The following is a 9445-nucleotide window of genomic DNA, read 5'->3' on the forward strand; positions in this document are numbered from 1 at the left end:
GGATTCAGAGCTTTCCCAGGACCACCAGTTTCTTGGTGAGACACATTAAATCTGTTCTGGGACACATTGAGGACAGAATGGTGACATTCCTTTTCCCTGGGGCTGTTGGTCATAGATTCCTTCTGGGTCTTGTCTTTATTCACTAAACCCAAACACAGACCTAGGGAGCCCCCTGATTCCTTACACCCCGCCAGGCTTTGCTCACTCACTGCCCCTAGCTGGCTTAGCACAGGGGCTTCCAGGAGAGCTGGGCATGAGTTTAGATGAAGAGGCAAACTTGCAATGGCAATTCATTGGATCTCTGGGTTTCAGATACACGAGGCTCTCTGCTTTAGAGTGTCCACATGCCCAGGACATTCTCCTGAGAGAGGGGCTCAGTTCAGCTCTGTGCCAGGCCCTCAGAAAGCACAGAATATTCCTGCTAGGCCCGATTGGCTCTACCTACCCAGTCTGGCTAGTAGCTGTTGTATCCTACAACAGGACAATCTTCTTTGAGGACAGTTAAAACACCCACAAATAATTTTGAGCATTCTATCTTAAACACAGTTTAGTTCAGTACCAGAAAGTTCAACTAAACCAAAAGACCTCTAAAGTTTGGCCTAGTCCAGAACAACTTAGCTTAGCCTTGCTCAACCCCTCCTAGCCTGGCCAATCTCAGCTCAGTCCCATTTAGTGCAGCCCAGGGGAGTCCAACTCAGATCAATAAACTCATCCAGCCTGGCAGAGCTCAGCATAGCTTACTTCATTCAGCTCAACCCCACCCAGTTCAGGTCAGCCCAGAACAGCCTAGAATAGTCTAGAACTGCCCAACAGAGCTTACTTTCATTTAATAGCTCAATTCTACTTAGCCTAGTAGAGCTCAACCAGGCCCAGTTTACCTCAGCCCAGATCAGACTAGAACAGTAATTCTAGCTCATTCCAGCTCGTTCCAGCGTGTCCCAGCTCAGTCTAGTTCATTTCAGTTCAGCCCAGTTCAGCCAGCTCAACTCATTCCACTTAATCCAAGTTCAGCTCAACACAGCTCAGTGCACTCTAGTATAACTCAGCCATCTTATGGAAGTCTAGCCTAGCCTCTCTCAGCTAAACTCAGCTTAGACCAGTACAGCCCAGTTTAGCCTAGCTCATTCCAGCCCAGCCTCACTCAGCTCTTCTTAGCCCCACTCAACTTAGTTTAGCTCAGACCAGTCCAGCCCAGCTCAGTCCAGCTCATCCCAGCCTACCCCAAACCAGTTCAGTTTAGCCCAATCCAGTCCAGTCCAACTAAATCTATAGCTCAGCTCAACCCAGCCCAGCTCAACCTAGTCCACCCAAGGTAGCTCAGCCCAGTTCAGCCCAACCCAGGCTAGCTCAGCTCGGTCTAGTCCACCCAAGGTAGCTCAGCCCAGTTCAGCCCAACCCAGGCTAGCTCAGCTCAGTCTAGCTCACACTTCCTTAGCTGAGCTCAGTTTAGTTCAGCTCAGCACAGCACAGCATTCCTCAGGTGAGACCAGCCTAGCTCAGCTTAGATCAGCCCACCCAACCTAGCTTAGCCCAGTCCAGCTAAGCTCGGTTTAAAGAGAGCCAGTTTAGCCCAATGCAGTCCAGCTCAGCCAGGTCCAGCTAAGCTCAGTCTAGTGCAATCCGGTTCAGCCCAGACCAGCCCAACCCACCTCAGACAAGACCAGCTCAGTTCTGCAAAGCTCAATACAGTCCAGTGCAGCCCAGCCCAGTTCAGCCACGCTAAACTCAGCTCAGCTTAGCCTAGTTCAGTCTAGCTCAGATCAGGCCAGATTAGTTCTGCTTAGCCCAGTTCACCCAAGATAGACTAGTCTAGTCCAGTTAAGCTCATGTCAGGTCAATCCAGGCCAAGCCAGTCCTGCTCAGCTCAGGGCAGCCTTACTTAGCTTAGCCTGGCCCATCTTAGGCCAAGTCAGTCCATTCCAGTTTAGCCTTGCCCAGCTCAGCCCAGTTCAGCTTAGCTTGGTCCAGCTAAGCCAAGCCAAGTCCGTCCTAACTTAACCCAGACCTTTCCAGCCCAGCCTTGCCTAGTTCAGTATAGCTCAGCTTAGCTTAGCAAAGTCAAATCAACTCAGACCATCTTGACTCAGCTCAGCCCAGGTCAGCTTAGCTCAGTCCAGTTCAGCCTAGCTTGGCCCAGCTAAGCCAAGCCAAGTCCCTCCTAACTTAACCCAGACCTTTCCAGCCCAGCCTTGCCTAGTTCAGTGTAGCTCAGCTTAGCTTAGCAAAGTCAAATCAACTCAGACCATCTTGACTCAGCTCAGCCCAGGTCAGCTTAGCTCAGTCCAGTTCAGCCTAGCTTGGCCCAGCTAAGCCAAGCCAAGTCCCTCCTAACTTAACCCAGACCTTTCCAGCCCAACCTTGCCTAGTTCAGTGTAGCTCAGCTTAGCTTAGCAAACTCAAATCAACTCAGACCATCTTGACTCAGCTCAGCCCAGGTCAGCTCAGACAAGTCTAACCCAGCCAGTGCAACCTAGTTTAGCCCAGTATGATCTAGCCCAGGTTAACTCAGTGTAGTCCAGCTGAGACCAGCCCTGCCCAGTTCAGCCCAGACCAGGCAAGTTCAGGTCAGCCTAGCTCAGCCTAGCCCAATCCAGTTCAGTCTAGCCAGACCAGCTCATCTCAGCTGAGTATACCCCCCATCTAGCTCAGGCTAGCCCAGCTCAGTCCAGTTCAGTCCAGACCAGACCAACCCATTTCAACTGAATATACAAAAGCTAGTTCAGTCAGTCCAGCCCTGCCCAGCCTAGCCCCGCCCAGCCAAGCCTAGCTCAGCCTTGCCTAGCTAAATCTAGCTAAACCCAGTTAGGCCTGCTTAGGCCTGCTGAACCCATCTCATCCCATCCCAGCTCAAATCAGCTCAGTCCAGCCCACCCCTGCCCAGTGCAACTTAGCTCAGCCCAGTCCAGCCTACCCTAGCTCAGGTCAGGCTAGTGTAGACCAGCTCAGCCTAGCCCAGCCCTACTTAGTTCAGTTTAGACCAGCTCATACCAGCCTGGCCCAGCTCTGCTTAGCCCAACTTAGACCAGCTCATACCAGTCCAGTCCAGCCCAGCCCAGCCCAGTCATACTTAACCCAGCTCAACACATCTCAGCTAAGTCCAGCCAGTCCAGCTCAGCTCAGCCCAGCCCAGTCCTGCTTAGTGTAGTTCAGACCCGCTCATACTAGCCTGGCCCAGCTCTGTTTAGTCCAACTTGGACCAGCTCATACCAGCCAAGCACAGCCCTGCTTAACCCAGTTCAGCCCAGCTCAGTCCAGTCCAGCCAGTCCCAGTTCAGCCTAGCCCAGCCTACTCTAGCTCAGGCCAGGCTAGTGTAGTTCAGCTTAGCCCAGCCCAGCCCTGCTTAACCTAGCTCAGACTAGTCTAGCCTAGTCTGATTCACCTCAGCCCAGCCTACTCTAGTTTAAACTGGTTTAGCCTACTCCAGGCCAGTCCAGCCCAAACTAGTCCAGCCCACTTCCCTTGGCTCATCCTGGCTCATACCAGCCCAGTGCAGCACAGATCCCACCCAATTTAGCCCAGTGCTAAATGTCCGGGTCAGCCCAGCTGTGGACAGTCCTCTTGGTTGTTAGTTCATCACAGGGCAATTCCTTGCTGTCATTTGCCGGATCTGACATTTGTCATTGCATTCTTGTCTGATGGCTTGCTGGCCGATTCCTCTCCAGCCTCTCCTGCAGTTTTTGAGTTTCTCACGACATATTCAGTTTATCTTGGTTCAGCCCTCTCTGGTTGAGATCCACAGTTCCCTGTCTTCATGGAAAGCTATAGCAGTTTCTAATACCTGTGTGCCTTAGTGCAGGGAAGTGATAGCTGAAGGACATTCGGTGACCAAGAGACTGTCTACGTTAGAAGGCAGCCCAGGTGTCCCCTTCCCCACCCAGGACCCTGTAACCTGTTTGTCCCTTCTCCTTATGCAAACCCTTTTGCTCAGGGTCCCATGGGCTGTAATACCTGAGGTCCTCTGATAAGTGAGTGGCTGGCCAGACTGTTCTTATTCGAAGCCATCTTCTGCCCCTTGTGCAGGCTCCCAGATGTTGTGAACCTCTAGTAACCATTAATTCATGCCCAGATGGTAGTACCTACGGGCCGCTCTGCCTCAGTGCCCTCAGCTAAAAGTGGGGTGGGAACCCCCGGCCTTTGTAGCCTTGGAAGTTCCCTTTTGATTCTGTTCTTGGGAAGTTGACTAAGGGACAGTGGGGTCTCAGGTGAGGCCTCTTTCTAGGAGACACACCTGCACACTCTGGTCAAGGTTCTCTATTCTCCATCGTCCGGTCCCAGGTCTCCTCTGCACAGCTCTCATATTAAAGCTTTGCATGTGCATGCGTGCAGTCACCATGCCTGCCCCTTTGGAGTGTCACTGCCCTGAGGCAGGACTAGACCCTAGCCATTGCTTTTTCTGTTCCTTTGGCAGCCCTTCAGGGGAGCGTGGTTGTCACTTTGTAAGTTATTAATGGTGCACAAAGAGGAACAGCCTGTGGGCCAGATATGACATGCAGGGCCTCTGATAGAGACACCCTGGTTCCTGTCTCAGATTTGGAGCTGGTATGCTAGGGACAGTGGCCTTCCCTGGTGCCCACTCAACAAGTGATTTTCTTTCAGCTTGAGGTCCTCTACCTGCTACTCTGGCAAGGAGTCCAGAAGGACAGAGTGCATCTGGGTTGTGACTGGGTTTCATGGAGCTGTGTAGAAACAGCTAACGTCTCTTCCAGGCCTGTGGTCTATGTCTGCACTGAGGGGAGGGACGAGGGTAAAGATGGTGTGAGGGCTGGGCTTTGGCTCAGCAGTTTTGTGGGGTACTAGTAGTGTCCGTCTCAGCTGCAGCTTTGTAGAGCAAGGTCGTCTTCTGGGTTCAGGGATTCCCTCTATACTCTGATGTCTCTGTAGGCCCATGGTTCCTAGGAGTTCCAAGAAAACATGCATGCAAGCTATAGGAGCCACTAATTTTGCTTGTGAGTCTTGAGTCTTGAGAGAGGCACTCAGAGATTTGGAGAAGAAAATGAGAGCCCCATCCCTTGGACCCTGGCTGCTCAGGGTCAATGGTCCCAGTGAAAGGGACCAGAGGGACTTAGGCTTTGCCAAGTCTGACTTTCACAGGAGGGTGTTTAATTGTATTTGGAAGATATTAGAGATCTTCCTGATAGTGGCAGAGCCAGGCAGGCTGGGGGGCTGGCCCAGAAAGGTCAGATGCAGTTAGGAACTTTGGGAAGACAGAGTGTGAGATGCAAGGGAATTGGGGTCTTGCATGGCCTTCTGTCTTTCAGATACACTGTCTGTCTGAGGTGACAGGCTTGGCCTTCAGCCTAACAGACATGGGTGGGAGCCTGAGGGGTAAATGCAGAGTTCCCTGGAAGCAACTATTGTTCAGAGGGAAAAAATAGGGGTGAGAAGCCTCTGCTCCAAGTGTTTGTGGTGTGCCCCCATTGTGTGCCTCCCTCACAGCATGAGGGCCAAGAGCCTTTGTATTTAGCCTGACTGGGCCTGATTCTTCTGTGACACACAGGTTGGGCTGAGCTGCTGGTTCTGGGTCCTCAGAGTTCTATGCTAGGTGGCAGTGAGTGATCCTCTGGAAGGAGAGGAGGCAGTTGCAACTTCCTAAGCCTTAGGACTACACTGGGCTCTCTCTCTTTTTCCTGCTACGGACTCCACTCCATTCCCTTGGGTGGCTCCTTCACTCAAGTGACTGTGACAGTTGATCTATTACTGAATGGGCCAGGTCTAAGATCCACTGTGTCGGTTAGTGTCTGCAAACTCATGTATGTGGTTGTGGGTGTGATCATATCTTGGGGGCCAGGGAAAGGTCTGACTGCTACCCCAACTCTGTAAGTTTCAGAAGTGCGCCTTGGAACAGTGCTAACTTGGTGCCTGGGTGGAGGTGAGGTAGACTGCTCAGCTCTCCCTGGGATCATCTACTAAGGGCTGCCGAGGATGTTAGTGTAAGTGTCACGACATGTCTTTATTGGGAATAGTGTCGTGGTTACCATGTTTCTTCATGTAAAATGAGCTGTTGGGCGCCAGGCTGATTTGATCTTTTGATGCACTCAGGTCGGCCTTTCCCTATATCTAGTCGTCTTAGGTTTCTTTTAGGGACTGGTAGAACTGTCATCATGGGATTCTAGATGCTTTGAATACCTCACAGAGCCCCAAAGGAGGCCATATTTGAGCTGCAATGTATCCTGCAGTCATGGCTGCTGCTGAAACCACAGCCTTGTTCTAGTTACCAGGGCTCCAGCCTGCACTATAGCTGGAAAACTCCACTTCATCTACGACCTTCAAGTGACTTCACAGGCAGCTCAAGAGGACCTTGGCATAGAGGCTCTCAGCAAGGTCAGAGAGGAGGAAGAACATCTTCTCTGGTGGCTCAAAACTCCCGATTATTAGGGTGGGGGGGATACACAGAGGGGGCTTAACTGGCTTAGAGGAGAAAGGGAGGCGGAGTGGGAAGAGGAAAATGGAAGGGAATGACTGGGAGGGGGAAGTGAGAGGGATGTAAAATTATGAATAAAAAATAAATAAAATAAAAAGAAATAATGAATAAATCCTGGATTTTGTCAGAAAGAAAGCTGGTCCTATCTGAGACCTGTGATCTGTGCTTCTGCAGGGCTTGTGATGGGTTCATATGGGAAGACTGTGCTTGGTTAAACCAGGAGATGAGCACAAACAGGGCAGTGCTTGTTGGAAGTATAATCCATGTATGAGCGTATCATGGACTCTATTCTGTTTCTACAAACAGTGTGCCCCCTACTATTCTTTTGAGGCTTCGCCTGATCCACATGTGCAGCATTAGGCCATGATAAAGGCTTTTCCCAAATGGTCTCCAAGTCTTCTTATGGTCTTTGTCATGGGTAGAGTAGGCTGTGTTACTGTACAAAGAACAGACAAGGCTCCAGGTTTCTGGCCCCGAGGGTGATAGTGGCAGGGAGTAGAGGAGCCAGTGAGCCATCGAGGGCAGCATCTGCAAGAATCTAAGGTGATGAAGGACGGTGGAAATATTGAGAAGATGACAAGCTGAGAAGAGTTGGATGCAGGGGATGATACTGAAGAACAAGTTCCAAAACCCAGAAGCAGTCACTTAGCCGCTGGCTGTCAGCATTCTCTATGCCTAAAGCAACACACTACCAGGTTTCCAGGTTTAGCCCCATAAACTTCTGGGTTTGTGAGCCAGCAGGTGAGTCTCTTGAACTCAGCCATCAGTGCTAAGGGAGCCATCTTTTAGCTGTCTGAAATGTCTCAAATAGCCAGCGGTTTGTGACAGAAAAAAGGGTAGAGGTGGAAATGCTTGCTCATAGGAGCCCTCTGTGTGACTTGGAGCCGGGAGCCAGGATGACCTGATACCTCAAAGAAACATAAGGGGGAAAAGATTTATTTATTTATTTTTGGCCCTATGTGCTTAGGGCCATCTTGGCAGCGGGGTTGTGTGGAAGAGGCTGTTTGTTTCTCAACTGATGGGAAGTAGAGATAACAGGAATACAGTGCCAGGATCAGATAGAATCACCCGTGCTTACCCACAGTAACCTGCTTCTTTCACCTGGCCTTCTTCCTACTGTTCAGCACCAAGTGGTTAAATCAGAGTCCCCAAGACCTAACACCTCTGGAAAATTCTTTGCAGACACCTCCACAGACCTTCCATCCCTTAGTCCAGTCAAGGTGAACCATAAAACCTGTAAGTCTATTATGTGTTACCCCTGTTTCTACCTACCTATCATCCTTATGGTCCTCCAGCTCTGTCCTATGCATTCATCTACCAGCCCTCAGTCCGCTGTCTCCCACTACTTGTGCTTCTCTGGAAACCCTTGGGTACTTTTCTCTGAAACCCTGAAATAAAATCTAACATGGCATGGTATCAGGTACAATTACTGGATACATTTACTTCAAGTGGAAGGTCAGGATTATTATTATTATTAAAGATAAGGCTGGGCTCTAATTTGCTATGTAGCCAAGAATGACTTCAAAGCCGCGATCTTCCTGTGTCTGCCTTTGGAGTACTGGAATTACAGGTATGCATGACCACAGTTGGTTTATTTATGGAGATCAGATCCAGGGCTTCCTGCATGCTATATAAGTACGTTAACAATTGAACTATACCCTTAGCCCAGGACCAGAAATAAAACATATATCTTTATCTTTGGGATGAAAATGTAATTATTGTATCATTTCCTCCCTCCAACATTGTCCTTATTTCTTTAACTGTTGTCCAGCACATATATTTATATATATTATTAAATTTGTAATTACAACCAGGACTAGCAATTTGACGACATAGCTTTGCCAGGAATAAGGGTGACAACAAGTTTTGCCTGTAGAAAAACAACAGCACTGTCTTGTTCTTGCTCCTGTGTCTACCACAGTGTTTGGTCTCTTCTCTGGGGTATAGTTCAAAGGAGCAAGTACTTCTGGAACATGATATTTTGGGACACAAAAAGAACCAAACAAACCTCAGAACCATATGGATTCACACATGTGTGCAACCTGCCTCCTCCCACACCTGCTATGGGAGAGCCCCATCCACTTGGTCTCCTTCCTCTATGTGGTATCTGTACCCTGCCTTGGGGAAAGATCCTGTGGCTACATGGTAGGCGTGGGGAAGATTTAGAGTTGAAAGCCAGCACATGGACCTACTGGCCTGCACAGTTGGCCAGCGTCATATCTTACTTTGACCACACTCTTAGTTCCCAGCAGATAACGGTGCCAGATTAGAAGGTTAGTTAGGGATGAAGGACCTGGTGTGACTTCATCATAAATGCCCAACAGTTAGATAGACCTGCAGGAACATGGATCTGGAGGGATATTCCTGTCCATGGAGCTCATGTTTCATTGGAAGATGGACATCCACGGTCATTGAGTGAACTAGGCTCACACAGGAGTGGGGCTCCATGATAGGTGGGATGGACGCAGTCATGGAGAGAGGTTGGTGGTGTGCTGAAGGTAGTGGGGAAAATGCAGGAGGGGAGTACAGTGGGGGATCTGTATGTGCAAAGTTTGAGGCAGGGGCGGTGTGCTGGACCAGGAAGGCCAGTGCTGAACCAAACCTTCACTTCTTTCTCCAAATCCCTTGCTCTTCCTTAGAAACTGTCACCTTAGCATGAGTGGGGGGGGGACCCCACTTGCCCTCAGCTTTTGGCTCTAGAGCACATTATCAGTCTGCCCAGTTCATCACGGTATACCTCTCCCTTCTGTGCCTCTCTCCTTCCCCTTCCTCCTGATGGCTATGGCCTAGGTGGACTGAATCCTATCTCAAAACAAACCTCACACAATCTGACCCTTACTTGACTAGCAGACCTTAGGAGGAGACTTGGGACAGAGCTGAATGCTGGAAGGATGAGACTTTGGGATGTTGGTATGGGGGGAGGGGCACTATATGTAGGAAGAACATAAACTTTTGGGGTCCACAGGGAGAGCTAATGTGGACTAAATTCTGTTTCTAGAAGACTCACCAATTGACATTTAAGC

The 9445-nt window shown here is 49.9% G+C and overlaps 1 gene segment (V, D, J or C); it reads right to left on the reverse strand.

Moving 5' to 3' along the window:
• Positions 1-9445, reverse strand: part of LOC110306601 (Ig alpha chain C region-like) — a 176134-nt gene that overhangs the window by 15726 nt on the left and 150963 nt on the right.

Source organism: Mus caroli, unplaced genomic scaffold (assembly GCF_978045245.1).
Source record: "Mus caroli unplaced genomic scaffold, Mus_caroli_1 scaffold_14, whole genome shotgun sequence".
Taxonomy (NCBI): domain Eukaryota; kingdom Metazoa; phylum Chordata; class Mammalia; order Rodentia; family Muridae; genus Mus; species Mus caroli.